Here is a 17,745-nt window from a genome sequence, read left to right as displayed (position 1 = left end):
AGATGAGAGATCAGCACACCAGAAAGCCTTATCAGAGATTTGTCTTAACTTGCAAAGGTATTTTCTTTGATGAAAGAATCCAAACAGTTGTTTGAAATGTTCTGTCTGCTGAGATTTGTTTTCAGAGAGATCTCTCTCATGCCATCCTGACAAATGAAGCCATTCTGCATTAGGTTTTTTAATAAAGATCTTCACTTTCTGAATTAAAAATTAAAAGCACAAAAACCACAATCAACAGGAAATTCAGTTGAAAAACAAAGGCTGAAGAATAGTGGATATTTGTTCTGAGTGTTTGTTCTTGAGCAAGTCCAAGCCCAGCCATTTCAGGAAGGATGGAGAGCTGGAGTGGGATCCCTGTGATTCAGCCTGGTGTGACCTAGAGTGTGATCAGCACTCACCCATCAGCTGACAGCAAACTGGTAACATTTGCTGGAGAACTGATGAAAATTTGAGGAAAATTGGCAAAAAGACCAGCTGTAGAGCATCAGAACCATAGGTAGGCATCAAAGTTTTGAAACAGAGGTACTAAAAATAGAAGATACCAAAGAAACCCAGGTAGGCAATTTTAAAATTGCCTTTCTTTTCTCGTAGTCTGAAACTTAGTCCTGCTGTTTAACCTGAAACACACTGGAGCTGTATGGACAACATGACAGGCTGGTAACTTGCCAGAAAAAAAAGTGGTTTGGATCAACTTGTCCTCTTTGCAAACTGTGCTTAAAAAGCAAATGATACCTTCCCACTTTTGCTAGGAATTCAAAATGTTTGCTTTCAACATGTCACCAATACTTTTCCCATTTTGAATGTAAACTTCCACTTTGCATGTTATGGTCAGAAACAGAGCATAAGCAAATTGTCTATTCCATGAACAAAACATGAAAAGTTTTCTCTAACCCAGCTCTTGGAGAAGGGATGGGAGAAAGAGCTTTGAGTCAACTCCAAACAAAACTGAGAGTTAGTTGGCTGAACCCCTTGGTCTGATACTTGTAAGGCTGCACTCCTGAAAGAGCAGCATCTCAGGCCTTTCTGCCATGGAGCTGGTAAAGCCGAGGCTGGTTTTTGGCGTGGGTGCTGCTGGAGCGCACTGAGTCCCTTACACGGTAGAAATGAGAGTGTAACGCTCGTGCAAATGTAGTGAGGATCAGTGCATTAAAACCTGCCCCACGTTTATGCTCAGCACTGAGGCAAAGCGCTGGCATGGGTGCACTGCAGATTGAACCAGGGTGTCACTGGGTGCTGCCTCCCGCCAGCTGCAGCACCGGGATCGCTGCTCGGGGGCCGCGGCCGGACCCCTTCCCTTGCCGAGGAGCGATTCGGGGCATCTCGGGCCGCTCCAGCACGGCAGACACTCGGGGACATCCGTCGGGATCCCGAGGTGGGCAGGGAAGGCCGGGTCCGGGGCAGAGCACCCTGGGCTGCTCCCAGGGAGGTGGCGGAGTCGCGGTTCCTGGGGCTGTTCTAAGCCTGGACGTGTCGCTTGGCGCCAGGGTGAGGTTCGCGCCGCGCTGTTCGGTCACGGGCTGCGTTCCGTGATCTCTGAGATCCCTTCCAGCCTCAGCGATTACCCGTGAGGGGCACTGGGAACTCGGCCGCTCCCACCACCCCACGCCGGCTCCCTCATGGCCGGCCCCGGCAGCGGCGGCGGGCGGTGCCTCGGCCGGGCGGGGCAGAGCGGCGGCTCGGGGCCGGTCCCGGGGCCGCGGGCGGAGCGGGGCGGAGCGGGGCGGGCACCGAGCGGAGCGGCGCGGGCGGGACGGCGGCGGGGGCTGCCCGGAGCCGGCGGAGGCGCGGCCGCCCCGGAGGGCTCTGCGCGGTTCGGCCGCAGGTAAGGGAAGTTCGCGGGACCCGCTCCGAGACCGCTCGGAGCCGATGGCGGCAACTTGGTGTCCCGGCGGGATGAGCCCCGCCGTGCCCTGCCCCGGCGGCTCCTCCTCTGCCGCCGCCAAGGCCCGGGGCCCCGGCAGCGGGGCCGGAGCCGCCCCGGGCCCGGGGACGGGAGCGCCGCGTGTGCCCGGGGCGGGGAACAGCGAGGGGGCAGCGCCGCCACATCCCGCCAGCCTCTGTCCCCGCCTCATGTCCCTGTCCCCGTGCCCCGCCACATCCCGCCGGTTTCTGTCCCCGCTTCGTGTCCCTGTCCCCGTGCTGTGTCCCAGCCCCCTGCTCCCTCTCTGTGCCCGTGGTCCCCCCTGCGTGTCCCTGTCCCCCCGCCGCCTCCCAGTGCTTTCAGGGCTCCCGACCTTCTGTGCCTTGTTTCTGTGCCGGACCTGACGGAACTTTTGGGGAAGTTTTGGGGAGAGGTTGGCGTTCTCCGGTTTAATCTTTTCAGGCTCTAGTAGGACGCTTCAGGCACTGGCGCTGTGAAAGTGCAGTTATGAGTTTTATCTAGAGCTAACAAATGTGGTTTGATTTAAGGCCTGGGGTTCTTACATCCTGTAATTATTTTTTCGAGATCTGTTTCTGTTCGAGCCGTGACTTCGCCCGGCTGAAATCGCTGTGCTCGCTCGCGCCGTGCTGGTGCAGCTGGAGCTGTAAAAAGCTGCTTTACACCTCCGTGGTTGTTCCTGGGGGGAGGGAAGCTTTGCTGCTGGACGCTTGGCTGTGCTGTAACATGTGTGTGCTCCCTGTGTGAGTGAGGAGCACAAGGAGGAGTTCCAGGCTGGGCTTGGCTGTGCCGAGCCTTCAGAGGCTCTGCAGGCTCTCCTCTCCTCACTGCGGCCCGGGCGCAGCCGCTGCCAGCAGCGCCGTGTGTCGGCTCTGTGCGATTGCACCGGCAGCACGTTGAGCAATACAGGAGTCGCTACATTCCAAAAAGTAAACAGCAGAAATGGGTCACGGAGTGGGAATATTCTCCATGCTTACACCGTGGAGCTCTGGGGATGAAGATGTCCCAAAGTGTCAGCTCGGCATTTATTGCCTCTGTTAAAGGGAGCAGCTGTATGTTGAGGATTTACATTTGTGAAGGATGTAGGCAGAGGTTTAAGCAGAACTGGTGCTCTCAGTGAGGCAGCATGGCAGGTTGGTTTGGGAGGTGTTCTGGAAAGTAGGGAAGCAGAAATCTGCTTCAACTCTCTGTTCCAAGTGCAACAAAGATTCCGGCCTCCTGATTTCAGCTCACTGAGAAATAAAGAGCCAGAGCACTCCCTACTTTAGCTTAGTACCCATCCCAGTGGAGTTTTGGATTTAGCACATCTTCGTGAAAAGCTGTATCAGAGATCAGCTGCTGGCAGTGACCGTGACTGTCAGAGCTGTGCTGTGCTGCTCACACATGAGGATTGATGTTCCCATGGCAGGAGGGTGAGATTGGTGTTTCTCTCCTCCTGAAGGCATCGGGAGCCCTACCTGTTTGCCTGGCTATGAGGGGGGCCCTGAGGAGCAGATTCCCTTTTCAGCAATCCATCTCCTGCCCTGAGCCCTGGGATTCTATCCATTTGCTGCCTCTGGGTGTAAGAATTGTGCTGAGGGATGTTGAAGTTGCTTTGTACTGTGCACTTGTGTCTGCAGCAGATCCGGGCTCTGCTTGTCCCTGACACTCAGGGTGGAGCACCTTGAAGCCAGGGCTGTCCCAGGGGGCAGGAACCGTGGTGAATTTCACCTTTTTTGCCTCCTTAGATGCAAGTCCGGTTTCCTTTCTGGGTTGTGCTGTCAGGGCAGTGTGACACACGCTGCAGGAAGGAGAGAGGAGCCGCTGGAAATGTCTGTGCAGGTGCCCAGGGAGGCTTTGCCTGTGACCCGTGGCCACAGGAGGGTAATTGTTAACATTCCTGAAATAACAGCCATTCCCAGGAGACTGAGGTTCCCAGGTGGTGCTGCTGGCCTGGCTGGTCACGTTGGTCCCTGCATGAGCAGGACAAAGTCTGGTCCCTGCTCACGGGCCAGCTCAGTGTGGCCTGAGGACAGGCAGGCCTGTGAGTGAGGAGGTGCTCGGTGCAGTGTCCTTCAGGAGGCTTGGTCTCCTTAATCCATCTGAGTGGGGCTTCTCTGATGTTTCTCTCCCCACCTGAAGGAACACTTTCAGGGAAGTGGAAATCCTTCCCCTGAAGAGCTTTGAAACCAGCGAAGGTTTAGTCACTTTCTTATTGCTGCCATTGCATCAAACCGGGCCTTTGGCTGGCTGAGCACGGGGGAGTTGTTGGGAACTCCTTGGAGGAACTGACTGATTTTCTTTGTTGTGCTTTGTGTGCTTTTTTTCTGGGGAGGTGGAGGGAACATGGAGAGGGGCCCAGATCCCAAATCTGGGACACATGTTCCAAAAACACATCCCTGACTCCTGAGGTGGTTCAAAAGGAGTGCAAAACCCCCAAATGCCTCTGACTGGGCAGTCTGCTGTTTTGCAGTAGTTTTCAACAGAGAAAGTAGGAGCCAAATATTAGGCAGGATTTAGGTGGATGATAAAACATCCTGTGGTGTTAGGGGTGGTCAGTAAAGCCCCTGTCCCACTGCTGAATTTGCATGCCCTTCCTCAAGGAGGTGCTGGTAACTTTTGCCTCAGCTGCTAAATGGTGATGTGCAGGTTAGGTTGGTGTATCTGAGCTTCTTCTTGTACTCACCTTGGTGATTGTCAAGGTTTCAAAGCAAAACTGAAGTTTTGTGGCTGCTTTCAAGAGTGCGACTATGAACTGACCCATTTCTGCCAGGCCAAACCACATCTCTAAAGTTACAGAAGGAAGGTTCAGGCAAGTTTTGTTGTGTTCAGTCCTCTTGAGTGGAAGGTGTGCATGCAGCTGTGCATTAAGGATACATAAAACCACTTAATACCTTCATAAGTAAAACTACTTAATACCTTCCTGTACTTAGGCTGAATAGTGAACCCCTTCCCCCGTCAGTAATTGTGAGATCTCATTAGTCATCCCCTTAGTGACTTTGCTTTTGAATCCAGCCCAGGAGAGGTGAACTACTGTTTCCTTGCCTCATGCTTACTGCTGGTGTTTATGCCCACATGTTTATTTAACATTTACTATAAATTCCCATCCTGGCTGAGTGAAGACAGGGTGATTATTTAATGACAGCTTTAGAAATCACAGGTAGCCCTTTGGAGATGTCTGGCTTGCAAGCATTAACCTTTGCATCACACAGAAGAAGCTCTGTGCTATTCCCCAGAGATTACATCTCTTTCTCTGTGTTTGGAAAAGTTAGCATCTAATCTAGAATGAAAACTTGGTCCTCTTAGAGGTCAGTGTTGCTCTTGCCATGTGTTTGATATCTGCACTTGTTGTGTGTTTCCATTTTGAAGTGACTTTAGCAGAGATCATGGTAAGTCCTGACATCTCTCAGTAGGTCTCTGGTGGGATCTTTGCTTTGGATCTTTCTCTCCCTAGGGAGGATGCTTAGCTGGGAACATACCTTGAGATGTAGGGAGTGATGCATTTTTATATTCTCTCCTTTTCATTCCCCCTCCTCTCTCTCACAAATTGACCTGTGTATTGACTCAGCTCATGCTGAAGACAGTGGCTGTTTGTTACTTTTCTAGTAGTGCTTGCTGCCAAAACAGTACTTTATTTGTGCTTAAAGGATGGAATTTTCAATTAATAGTTCAGTCATCACACTGGATTCACAGTGGCTTGCTCAGGCTGTGTATTGCTCTTGCTATGGGCACATAGAATTTCCTGGTGCCCTTTAGCTTCCAGAGCACTTTGTTCCTCTGTGACTCCTGCCGTACATGAGGAACGTGTGCTGGGTTAAAGCTTTCTCCCTTTTCCATTGGCTGGCCTTCTGTTTCTGTTAAAAGGCTAAGATAAACCAATTGTGTAAAAAGCTGATTTCTTTCCTCAGTGGAACTATATTTAGATACAAGATTTGCAGCCCATTGTAGCCAAAGCCTTTCTGTTTGCTGCCCTGCCTGGGTCATCTTTATCATTAATCACAGAATCCCAGCATTTGTTAGGTTGGAAAAGACCTCCAAGGTCAATGAGCCCAACCTTTGACCAATCCCCACCTTGTCACCCAGCCCAGAGTAGTGAGTGCCACATCCAGCCCTTGCTTGGACACCTCCATGGATGGGGACTCCAAACCTTCCTGGGCAGCCCCTTCATGCCTGACCACCCTTTCCATGAAGAAATTCCTGCTGATGTCCAACCTGACCCTTCCTAGCACAGCTTGAGGCCGTTCCTCTTGTCCTGTCCCTTGTTCCCTGGGAACAGAGCCTGACTTCCTCTGGCTGCCTCCTCCTGTCAGGGAGGTGTAGAGAGCCAGAAGATCTCCCCAGGCTTCCTTTTCTCCAGGCTGAGCCCTCTTCCCAGCTCCCTTGGCTTCCCTTCATCAGACTTGTGCTCCAGCCCCTTGCCCAGCTCCGTTCCCCCCTCTGGACACGCTCCGGCCCCTCAGTGTCCATCCTGCAGTGCCAGGCCCAGCACTGGACACAGCCCTTGGGGTGAGGCCTCCCCAGTGCCCACATGTGGCAGGGGCACAGTCACTGCCCTGCTCCTGCTGGCCACACCATTGCTGGCCCGGCCCAGCAGCCATCGGCCTTCTCGCACACCTGGGCAGGTGCTGGAGGAGGTTCAGCTGCTGTTGACCAGCACCTCCAGGTCCTTTCTGCTGGGCACTTTGCAGCCACTGCCCCAGCCTGGAGCGATGCAACAAGGGAAGCAGGTGGAGAACTTGGGAAATGTTAGGCTGTGTAATCCAGCCTTGCCAAACCAATGTATCTGCTGGCTGTGAGTGCTGTGAGTTCCTGCTGTGGAGTGCTTGGTCCCTTTGTGCTGACAGAGCTGATACCTCTGCAGAGAGCTCCTCCCCAGAGCTGCTGGCTGGGGGGAATTGTTTGTGGTGAGGTGAGGATGCTCCTGTTCCCTTCTGTGCCTCTCCTTCATTAAACAATGCGAGTTTTGTCGAGGAACAGCACCAGAGGCCACTTCAGTCTTTGGCTTGTGATGTTTGAGAGGAGATAAAAATAACAAACCCAGTGACTTTAAGCAGCCCTTGGTTTACATTTTGGTGGCAATCCCTGTTCCAGCAGGCACAGTGTTGTAACTCTTGCAGGAATAAAATCCCCTTGCCAAATGGTACCTGTGCACAAAAGGCTCTGTGGTCAGGTGTGCTGATGCAAAAGTGAGTTTGCACTGGCATCTCTCTTTATGGGCTTTCCCCTAAATATTAGTGGAGAACTGAAGGCTGAGACTGGAGCCGTCTGCTGCAGCATCTGAACTCCCAAGTGGAGAACTCTGTGCTGCCAGGCAGCTGTCAAATTGTGTCACAGATGGGAAAAATCTGATAACCACTAGTGTGAACCAGCATCTTTGAAATCCAACAGTTCTCATGGCTACAAATGTGATGGATTTGGGAGAAGAACTTTGCTTTCTTGCTTTGTTACAGACACATCAAAATAAGAGGAAAGTGTAATGGTCTGGTCTTCCCTGCCTTGTCTCAGACTGATCAGTTCTGAAGCAAAAGCATAGGGAAAAACAGGGTACATTTTATTTGTCAGTGTAGAACTAACCCCAGATAGTTCATGGGCACTGCAGTGGTTGTGAAGGAGATACAACACACACAGTTTATGGTTGGTAACAGAAAAATAACTGTAAAATAACTGTAGAATAACTGTAAAGTAACTGCGAAAGTGTACAAACTGCGGAACAACCAATCCCCCAACCTCCTCATTCTCAGATCTTTCCCTTGTTGTGCTGTGTTATGGAGGACAGAAACAAGAACACACGTGCATTTACCCAATCAGCACCGGGCTGTGTTTAGGGGATGAGGGAGGGCAGTTCCTTTCCTGGGTACTGAGGCAGCTGTGCACACAGCTGTCCATCTGCTCTGTCAGCAGGCGTGGCCATGAGGCTTCTCTCCCAGCTTTGTGTTTCATGGGCTGAGTCTGTCCAAAGAGCTGAGAGTAATCCAGAGAGGCTGTGTTGCTGAATCTTGACTTCACATTTTCCCTAAAGAGTGTGTGTACTCACTGGCTACAGCCAGGTAAGAAGTTTTGACAGAAATACAGCCTTTGTGAAACATGGGAAAGGTGTGAGTGCTGTTGAAGGAAATTAGCTATTTGGACTAGCCCAGGTCATGTAGAGTATAAAGGATGGAGAGAAGCACCTCCATCCTGTTTGGAGGCTGGTCTCCATGTTTTTGCGTGTCTTGAGGTTGGCGTGTGAAGATGTCTGTAGGATCAAATTAAGGTTCTGCAGAGTGTAGTGCTGCTAATTAATGTCTGTCTTGAAGAGCAGGTGAGAAGAGTACCTTTTTTGTGAAAACACCCTGAGCTGTGGGTGTGTTTCCAAAAATAGTTATGATCTCACGTGGTTGTAGCCCTTGTGATCTTGGGTTCTGTGCAGCTTTGCCATGTCCTTACACAGCTGCCATGGGTTGGTAAAAATCCCTCTGGCCATATGGAGACTGTCAGAGTCTGTTCTCAGGCTTGTTTCAGGTGGCCTGCTCCTATGGTAGAAGTGCTGTGGAGACGGGGAAGGAAGTAAATGCCTTGGGATATTCTCAGTGTGAGGGTGAGCAGGTATCCCTAGATGTCAGCTGTGTGGTTGTGTTTTGCATGATTTTGGAACATTTCTCGTGTCTTGAAGCATCCGTGTCCTCTGCTCTCCTGGTTTAGGTTTTAGACCTGTGCTGAAGGTAGGGTGGATTCATCTTTGTCCATCCCCAGCCTCAGGGGGGAGTGTACTGTCTCTGAGAGCTGCTGTGTGCAGGATGCTGGGGCAGGCAGGGGTTGGGGTGTGGGTGAGGCTGTGGCTGTGTGGGAACAAGGAACATTCCTGGTGCTGGAACCTGCATTCCAAGCTGGAAAACGTGTGGGAGGTGGTGGTTTGATGGCCTTGATGCTCATCCTTTTTGCTCTCCCTCGTGCACTGGAAGCATCTCTGGTAGACTTTTGTTCGGGGATGGGGGAGGGATGGTACACAGAGCTTCCTTTGGAAGAACCAGACAGACATTTTATCCTCCCCAGGAAAAGCAAGGTGCTCCATCCCACAGCTGACAAATCCCTCGTGTGATCTGCACCCTGGGGACCTCTGTGCTGTGAGGGGGAACCCCCACATTGCAGCTGGAGGCTGAGGCAGCCATCCTTAGTGACTTCCCTGAAGGTCCACGTTCAAATGTCTGTTCTCCTGGACCTGGATGTGCATCTTAGGCAGTGTCATGGCATTAGTGGCCTGCAGAGAGGGAGGGAGGAGGTTGGAGCAGCCAGGGCACACTGAGTGTTCCCCACTGCTGCCCACAGCTGTTGGTACAGTGGAGCAAGGGTCTTGCTGAAGAAGAGGGGCTTGTGTTGAGCAGCTGGTCTCCAGGAAAAGCTTGTGGCAGCTGGGTGGCTCGTGGTTGATTCAGGTGCTGGCTTTGTTGTAATATCCTCTGTCCTGCTTCCAAACCAGGAAAATATTTCTTTACTCTTAATTTAAATCCCTGGGGAGTTGGTTTTGCATCAGAGCAGACTTGAAAAGGCTTGTCAGTTGGATCTTAGGGCCATCAGCATTTTTTTCCCCTCCACTTAACCAAAGCTGGTTTAATTTGTGAGAGCACTTTTAATTTGTTATGTTTGTAAAGGAAACATCACAGGGGAAAGTTCAGAAATGCATATTTATATTTCTTGCCTGAGCTTAAATTGGTTCCAAAAAGTTAGTTTTTGTATTTTTATAAAGAAAGGCTGGATTTTTTTTTAATATCACACAATTTTTATTTGGTTTACTGTTTGTTTTCTTCTCCAGAAGGAGCATATAGTGGCTTACCTTGGTGTCCATCTTCTCTTGGATGTGAAACATGTAACTAACAGGTCATAACCAAAAGCATCTTCTCAGAGGCTTCCACACTCATGGTGGAGCTGGTGTTGGACCTCCGGTGCTGGGCAGGGCCACTGCATTCTCTGATGGTGCTGGACAGAACTGGATTTTCTGGACTGTCTTTAGGATGTGCAGCAGGAATTTGGATGCTGTGGGGGAGTTGCACCACTCCCTGCCCCTCTCCTTGGGAGGACTGGAGCCTGTGTTGGTGGAGGATGCTAGGGAGGTGTGTGCCCTGCTCTGGGCGAGTGGGAGGCTGTGGCTGGGTTTGGGGTGCAGATGTGTCCCCCTCCCTCTCCAGTGCCCTGGTGGGGACATGCAGCCATCCAGCAGCAGTGGCTGAGGCTGGGACTGTGCCCCATGGCGTGGGGACACTGCAGTCTCATGGCTTGCTGCTGGCAGCTGGTGTGACCACATTTGTGGCTCTGCTCCAATGCTGAGATGCTGCTGGCAGTGTTGGGGTGGTGGAAACATCTGGGAGCAGCAGGGGTGAGTCCTGGGGCTTCCCCGTGGCATTGCCTGTCCTCAGCCAGCTTCTTAGGGAGCTTAGGGGATGGTTAATTCTTCTCCCATTCCAGGCCTTCACAAGAGTTAAAAAAGCAGCATTGAAGACGTGGCTGCATTTCCGGATGGCCATTAGATGGACAGAGCAGTCATGGGTTTGTTCTGCAGCAGCAGCATCTTGGTTTTTTTCCATTGCAGTAGAGCTTGAGTGTCCTTTTGGTGAGCAGTCATGAGGCTGTAAACACAGCATGGAGATGAGAAGATTGAGATTTATTTTCAGGGTGGTGCTGGTAAACTTCCTGCAGCTTGTGGTAGAGATAATTCTACAGGTTCTGGTTCCAGTGTTGTGGCTGGGTCTAAGGTGAATTTAAGAAAAATGTTTTGGTTGAACAGGCTTTCCTTTCTGCTTTATCCAAGGGGAAGTATCTGTTCAGAGCCTGTTGTTCTCATTACTGAGGGAGTTTCTGAGTGAGACCTAAATCCATGATTATTTGCATGTCCTTATCTGTGTGACACAGGGTTTTCCAGGTCAGTATCTCACATTTCAGACTTCTCTGTGTCTCCTCTTGTCATGGTGTGCAGTCTTAAATCTGCATATGCAGGAACGATTTCTCTTAAAGGGTCAGTAAGGTGAAAGGCATTTCTCTTGGCATCATTTTGGGCACAATCAGCTGCTGAGGAGCAGCAGTGCTGAGCTCACAGCAAGCTCTTGGGCTGTTGTTGGAAGGAGAGTGAAATGCAGAGCTGTCCATCCTGTCCATCACAATGCTGTAATGCCTGCTGGGGGTGGAGAGGAGGCACTGATTACCTGCAAGGGGTGGCAGGGATGAGACTTCCATGTAACCTGCTCAGAGGTAGAGGGAAACATCTTGTAGCCCAGCATGACTATGAGGATGGAGGCCCTCCATGCCTCCAGAGAGATTTGTGCTGGAGAGAAACCACAGCCTGGCCTTGGGGTGGGCCTCCTTTTCTGCAGGAGGATGGCAGTGGTAGCTGGAAATGTTTTTCCTTTTGGAGCTTGTTGGAAGACAATCCCTGTGACATGTGTGTATGTTTACCTCCTTTTTTACAGAAGTACCAAAGCAGGACCAGGTTCAAGGCTATCTTTTGCAAGGAGCCTCTGGGCTGATGTCTCCATCTGAAATCTGTTCTGAAATTTTCTTCAGCTTGTTGCTCTCAGACCTCACGGTGCTTGAAACTCCTCCTCCCTTCCCCACTCTTCCAAGGAATTTTGAAAAGAAATCAATAGCTGTCTAGTTATGACAGCAAAATGAAAAAGGCTGTAACGTCTCCATAGCTACCTAAAAAGTACTTGTAAAATGCTGGTGGAAGAGAGTGCCCTGGAATTATCCCATGCATTCCTTGCACGCACACTGAAAATCGTTTGTGTTAGTTAAGTAATCGCTGCAAGCTTGTCCGGTGAGCAATGTTTAGTTACTGCAATAAATTTTTGTTCCTTAAACCCTGTGAAGCTGAAAAAATGAATTTGTTTAGCATAGAAAATGAACTGACCTGAACTCCCTGTAGATGAACTGATTGTAAATGGACCAGCTTAATCCAGCTTGGTTTTTTCCTCGTGTTTCATGTAGCATCTGAAAAGAGACAGCTTGTGGCAAATTAGCCAGGGTGAGACTACAAAAAGATTGAATTATTCCTGTTTGAACAGTTCCCAGCATGCGAGCACTTGCTGCTTGGCTTGCACATCCTCTGGCTTGCCAGGGCTGCTGTGATGGAGGTGAAAGTAAATAACCTCCAACTGGAAATCTTGCTTTTGCTGTAAATGATGGTTTATTCATTCACCAGTGAAAATACCACAGAGATATGATGAACAAAAACTGCACTTGCTGTGTGTTTGGCTTTCTTGCAACAGATGTCTCTCCCTGTTGTGTTTCTGTGCAGGGAAGCTGTTTGACACTCTTTCCTTTGCTGTCCTAGGTGGTAATCTTGCTCCTGGTGGGACCTGGTGCAGTGTGGAAATGCAGCTGTCAGAATGGAGGTGCTTGCTTGGCGAGTGTGTGTGCCTCACTCTGGGCCGTGGCAGCAGAAAAACGGGCAGCAGAGTTGGGCCTGCCCTGTTCAGGCAGGGCTGAGCTGACTGTGGGGCACCTGGACATGCAGAAGGAGCTGCAACAAGGGGATGTTTCTGTAGGGGCTTCCCTCGATGTGCTGGTGGGTGTATCTCTGTGCCTCTTTTGGAGGGGAAGGACTCTGCAGTTTTAAGAGCCACAATATAAGAAGGATTTGAAGCTCTCAGACAATATCCAAAGGAGAGTTTTGGAGATGGTGAAGGGTCTGGAGGAGAAGCCCCATGAGAAGCAGCTAGGGCACTTGGTCTGTTCAGCTGGAGAAGAGCAGACTGAGGTCAGAGCTCACAGCAGTTCTGCAGCTTCCTCACAAGAGGAAGGGGAGGGGCAGGCCCTGCTCTCTGCTCTGTGTGACCAGGGACAGGACACAGGAATGGCTGGAGCTGTGTCAGGGCAGGGTCAGGGTGGATATCAGGGAAAGGTTCTTCCCCCGAGGGTGCTGGGGCACTGAACAGGCTCCCCAGGAATGGTCACGGCCCCAAGGCTGCCAGAGCTCCAGGAGGGTTTGGGCAACAACCTCAGGCACGGAGGGGCATTCTTGGGGCTGTCCTGTGCAGGCCAGGAATTGGACTTTGATGATCCTTGTGAGTCCCTCCCTACTCAGCTCATTCTGTAACTAAAAAGGGTAGGGAAGCTACAGCACGTGTGGTAGTTTGGGATCAGCCACCCATTTGTTTAGGACAGCGTATCCAGATGGACTGCTGATGCTAAATTGGAATTTGGCTGTGATATTGCAGTTAATTTCTCTTCTTACTAAAAATGTTCTATATAATTTTCCTGTGGCTGTGGTAATTAATTTTGGCTTTGCTGTTGCACATGGTGAGGAACAACTTTTCCATTCCTCAGATCCAGCTATGTTCATGTAGCTCCTGCAGAGTGTGCATTTAGGAGCAAAACAGGGGGTCTGTCTCTGTTTTTCTGTGTTAAAAGGAAGGAATGGGGTCCTACCACCTTCCCTCTGAGCCTTACATTGTGGTCTCTTTGCCCTAGGATATACAGCCAGTTGTGGGTGAGGTTACTTGCTGTAAGCAGAGTGAGAAATAGGAGTGCTTTCCATTAAAAACCTCCTAGAGCCAATGAAAGTACCATTTCTGCTTCTAGTCAGAGTTCCACTTTGCATTGTTTGACTTGCCACGTGTTTTTGGAAGAGAGAGATGGTTGGAGATGGAGACCCATTGATGGTCTAAATAGAGATGCCTGTCCTGTTGTCTCTTGTCTTGGCAGCCTGTTGGGAGTATGGCTGGGGAAGGGAGGAGGACACCTGGTACCAAAGGGATGGTGGGGTTTCTGCAGCTCAGGTCCTTGGGCATGGAAGTGAGGGGCAAGGAAACAGGGCCCCCAGGGAATGTAGGGGGCCTGGACTGGGCTTTTTGGGTGGTGAGAGCCCCACGTGAGCTGCTGCAGAGCAGGGGACCCTGCTGGCTTTTGAAGCTGGCAGTGCCACCTGCCAGGGGTCCATCTTGTCAGTGCATGTCCCTGCCCTCCCACAGGCACACAGGGAAATTCAGGGTGCTGTAATTTGTGGTGTCCTTCCTTCAGCCCTGCCTGTCTTGCCTGTGCTGCAGAGTTTTGAGACAGATGTTTTCCTCTGGTATCAGGCCCTCATGCCTGGATTTTGTTGGTGTTTATACAGAAGTGTGAGGGTAGCCAGAGGTTCTGCCGGGTCTGATCGAAGCCATACGTGAGATTAATCCAAATTAAACTGTTAGTTGTTCCCTGATAAAAAGGAGGTTACAGCACAGACTCAACATGTGGCATAGCTTTGAGACTATGAAAAATGAAGCATGAATCCTCCTCTGAAAGTTGGCTGTCTCTGTTTGAGGCCTGATGAGATTTTGAGACAAGCCAGTGCGCCAAGCTCGCTGTGTAGGCGGTTGTGGGAAATGAGGCAGATTTTTGGGAGGGGACTACGGGTATAGGGAGGCAAAGGAGTGCTGGAGATGAACTAAAGCAACTACAAGTCTTTGAGGCTGCTCAAGGTGAATCTGTGGACCTGCAAACTCCTCCCTGTGGAGGAGGGAGAAGTCAGGCTGTGTGTCCTGCTAGCGTGGGCCAAGCTGGAGCTGCTTTGCCTGCATGGTGGGATTTTGTGTGCCAGTCTGTATGCCAGCTTCCTCCTGGTGCTCCGCAGCCATGGAGCATGCGGCAGGGATGTGGAAGGCAGGGGAGAGCAGTCTGGTCAGGGCAGCTTTCCAGTGAGTGGATGACAGCCCTGTTCTTGTGGCAGAGCCTCTGGTGGCGCTCAGGAAATGCTGGAGGTTGATTCATGGCCAGACTCTCAATGGGAAGCTTGGCATTCCCCAGGACAGTGTGAAAATGTGTTGTTGGGACTGTCTCTGGCCCTAGCCCCCTTTTCTAAGCACTGGGGTGAGGGTGTTTTGGACATCCCAGCTGTAGTGGCATTAAGGAGCCATTGTAGGCTGGAATGGTTTTCCCTGGATGGAGCCAGAGACAGCTGCCAGAGTCATGGGGCTTTGCTGGCTTGTCTTTGGAGTGGACAGATTTCTCCCAATGAGGATTTTAGGCCTCTCAAAGAACAAAAAGTGTACAAAGATGTGCCTGCTCAGGAAGGTGTGCTGGGAGCAGTGGAGGCAAGAGATGGAGCAGTGTGATTTTGCAGATGAGTTTGCTCTGGCCTTGAACTGTGCTTCTCTGGGGGGTTTGCAGTGCCTCCTGGCACTTGGCACCTGCTTGGCACTTGGACCATATTGACTACTTGTGTTTGGAGATCCAAAGAGGAGGCTTCCCCTCGAGGCTTCCTCTTGCAATTCACATCTGTGGAGCTGAATGCAGATGCTGCTGGCCAGGCTATGGGGATTCATGTCCAGCTGTGTATGTACAGGGGGGAAAGGATGTTATTTTGGCATCTGCAAAAGCAGCTTACTAAAAATAGGCTAAAGCCCATGAACCCAGGAGTGAAAGTAGTTATCCCATAAGTCTCACTTGATGCATCTTTGTTTTTCTTCTGCCCTGAGGAATATTTGTTTGGAGTATGCTCCATGTTTCAGTGTTTGCTGAAAAGCCAGTTGTGCTCGTGCTGGAGCTGCTGCTGTGTGGATGGGGCCAGACTGAGCTCTTAACTCCACCACTCATTGCATTTGAGGCTGGGATAAGTTGCCTTCCTTATTTTCACTGCTTTCCAGCTATCAGGGTTTTTTTCTGGTTTCTTGAAGCCTTTGTGCTGTATGAGGGCAGAAAGAAGTCATGTCTGAGCAGAAGCAACACTTTTTGGGGAGGCACTGTCAGTCAAGTGGCATGTGAAGAGGTCAGTGTGTCACAGCAAGACCTTTCCTATGGTTTGGGCTGCTGGCCCTGGCCATGTTTTATGGGTTTGGTAGGGGCATTTCCTCACACACTCATAGCAGCCTTTCCCCCTGAGCTACTTTGCGGTTTCAAGTCCTTTCCATACCTTGATGCTGTCTTTCCCTGCATCTCCTCCTCCCGTGTGTGCATCCTGTGAGCTGACCTGTGCTGAGGAGTCCCTGCCAAGACCTCGTGCAGGTTTTGGGAGTGGAACCGCCAGGCTCCCTCCTACGCAGGGCTGGGGCCTCCGGCACTGCAGGGCTGGCTTGGTTTTCAGGAAAACAGAATAATGCAGGTCCGTGTTAACTTGTCTTCACAGAGCTGCTCCTGGCTGCAGCTTAGCTGGGTCATAGCTGGTAGAGAGACAGACTTCCAGATTTTCATGTTGTGAAGAGAGAGCCTGTGCTTGGCTGTGTCTTCATAACTGTTTTCTGTCACTGCACGCCTGCAGTAGTAGGAGGTAGTGTTACATTTCTGGACAAGGCTTTGAACAAGATCTGCTGTCAAAACAGCTTGATAAACTGCTTACTGTGATGCAGAATGCTGGTCTGTCATTTTGCAAATTGAATTGCTGGAAAGCTCTTATGATTATTAAAAGATACTTTGTGTTAATTTAATTTCCTGTAAAAGACACAAGCTGCGTGATTTAAAGAAACAAAGCAAATACTTAATCAAGGTAAAAGCAAAATCTTCATATCTGTGCATATGCAGTGCTTAATTATTGCATACTCAAAATGACATCCTGTGCAGGGACAAAGTAAAAAATTACACATAAAACCCCTGTACTTTAAAATTTGTCAGTTTCGAAAAAAAGTTGGAAAATGAGTAATGAAACCCAGGCAAAGCAGGAATGAAGAAAACATTGCTTTAATATCTTCTCTGAGTGATGAGAAGCAGGAAATTTCCCCCTCATTGTATTTTAAATGAGTTTAAAACTGTGTTCCAGACAGCTTGTGAACAATCAGAATTCAGGGGTGGTTTTGTGAGCAGAAGGGCCATTATTTGGGCTTTCTGGCTGGACTCCAGCTCAAGGGGTCTCAGTTGGGGTGAAATGCCTCCTTGCTATGGGCAAGCACAACTGTTGCCTCCCCCTGCTGTTCCTCAGGGACTGGCAGCCTCACCTCCCATTTTTATCATGCTGATATCCTTCAGAACTGAGTTAAGCTCTAGTGATCTCACCCATATATATTGAACTTGACTCCTGCTGGCAGTGAAGGGCTTGTGTGCCCAAAATACTGAATGATTGTCCGGCCACTCTTCCCGTGGTGTTCTCAGCTGTGTGTTCCAGTGGAGCTGGTCCCTCTCAAATGAGTCAAACATGAACCATCTTGGGCATCCTTCGAAGGAAGAATGCTGCTCTGGATAGCAGTAGGTGTGCTTTTAAGGATGCCAAGGGGTCTGAAAGCTCTGTTGTAATTATATACAGCACTAAACTTTTAAAACAAACATATAAAAATATGTATACAAATGTTGTGTTGCTTTCTGAGTTTGTCCGCAGGGTATGATGGAATTGTGTTGAAAATATTGGGGGAATACTTGGAGAGTTTTGGGGTCCCTGAGTGTTGGTTGCTTGCAGTGGTGCTTAGGCACTGCTTGAATGTGCTTAATCAAACCTTTGCCTGTGTCTCCTGCCAATTGAAGTTAAGCACTGTGCTTGAATTCAAGATGCAGATGGGAGGGCAAGTCAGGGACAGTGCTGGAGTTAGTTCTTTAGTGTAGACAAACTCTGGTAATCAGTGTATTTATCTAAGTCCTGCAAGAGTTTAGCATTCCTGTTCTGTCGTTCCCTTTGCCTGGACTGTCCCCTCCTGCTGCACGGCTATTCCAAGTGTGGCTCGCCTCAGAAGTGGCTCTGCCTGTCCATAATACATCAAGTGATGTTCCTGGGGCTGTGTGTGCTTTATGAATGTATTGTGTGGATAGCTGCTTGTATCATCTCCAAATGCTTTTCCTTGCAAGAATGCTAATGCAGCATAGTTCATCATGAACTGAATTATCATGTAGTGATATTTCTCTTACAAATACCCGACCCTGGGAGCGAGGTTGCTGTTTTATTTACTGGGTGTTGTTCAAGAGCTTTGCTGTCTCCTGCTGCTGCCTGCTCTGCTCTAGAGGAATCATAGAATGGCCTAGGT

At 50.1% G+C, this 17,745-nt stretch overlaps 1 protein-coding gene across 1 annotated transcript in view; it reads left to right on the top strand.

The window, feature by feature from the left end:
• Positions 1-1,771: 1,771 nt before the first annotated feature.
• PPFIBP1 (PPFIA binding protein 1) overlaps positions 1,772-17,745 on the top strand; it is a 102,346-nt gene continuing 86,372 nt past the window's right edge. The window contains exon 1 of the mRNA XM_058023707.1: positions 1,772-1,822. The gene's annotated coding sequence lies outside the window, so the exon portion shown is untranslated. The remainder of the gene's footprint in view (positions 1,823-17,745) is intronic.

Source organism: Melospiza georgiana, chromosome 4 (genome assembly GCF_028018845.1).
Source record: "Melospiza georgiana isolate bMelGeo1 chromosome 4, bMelGeo1.pri, whole genome shotgun sequence".
NCBI classification, from domain to species: Eukaryota; Metazoa; Chordata; class Aves; order Passeriformes; family Passerellidae; genus Melospiza; species Melospiza georgiana.
This window is presented reverse-complemented; position numbering and strand designations above follow the sequence as displayed.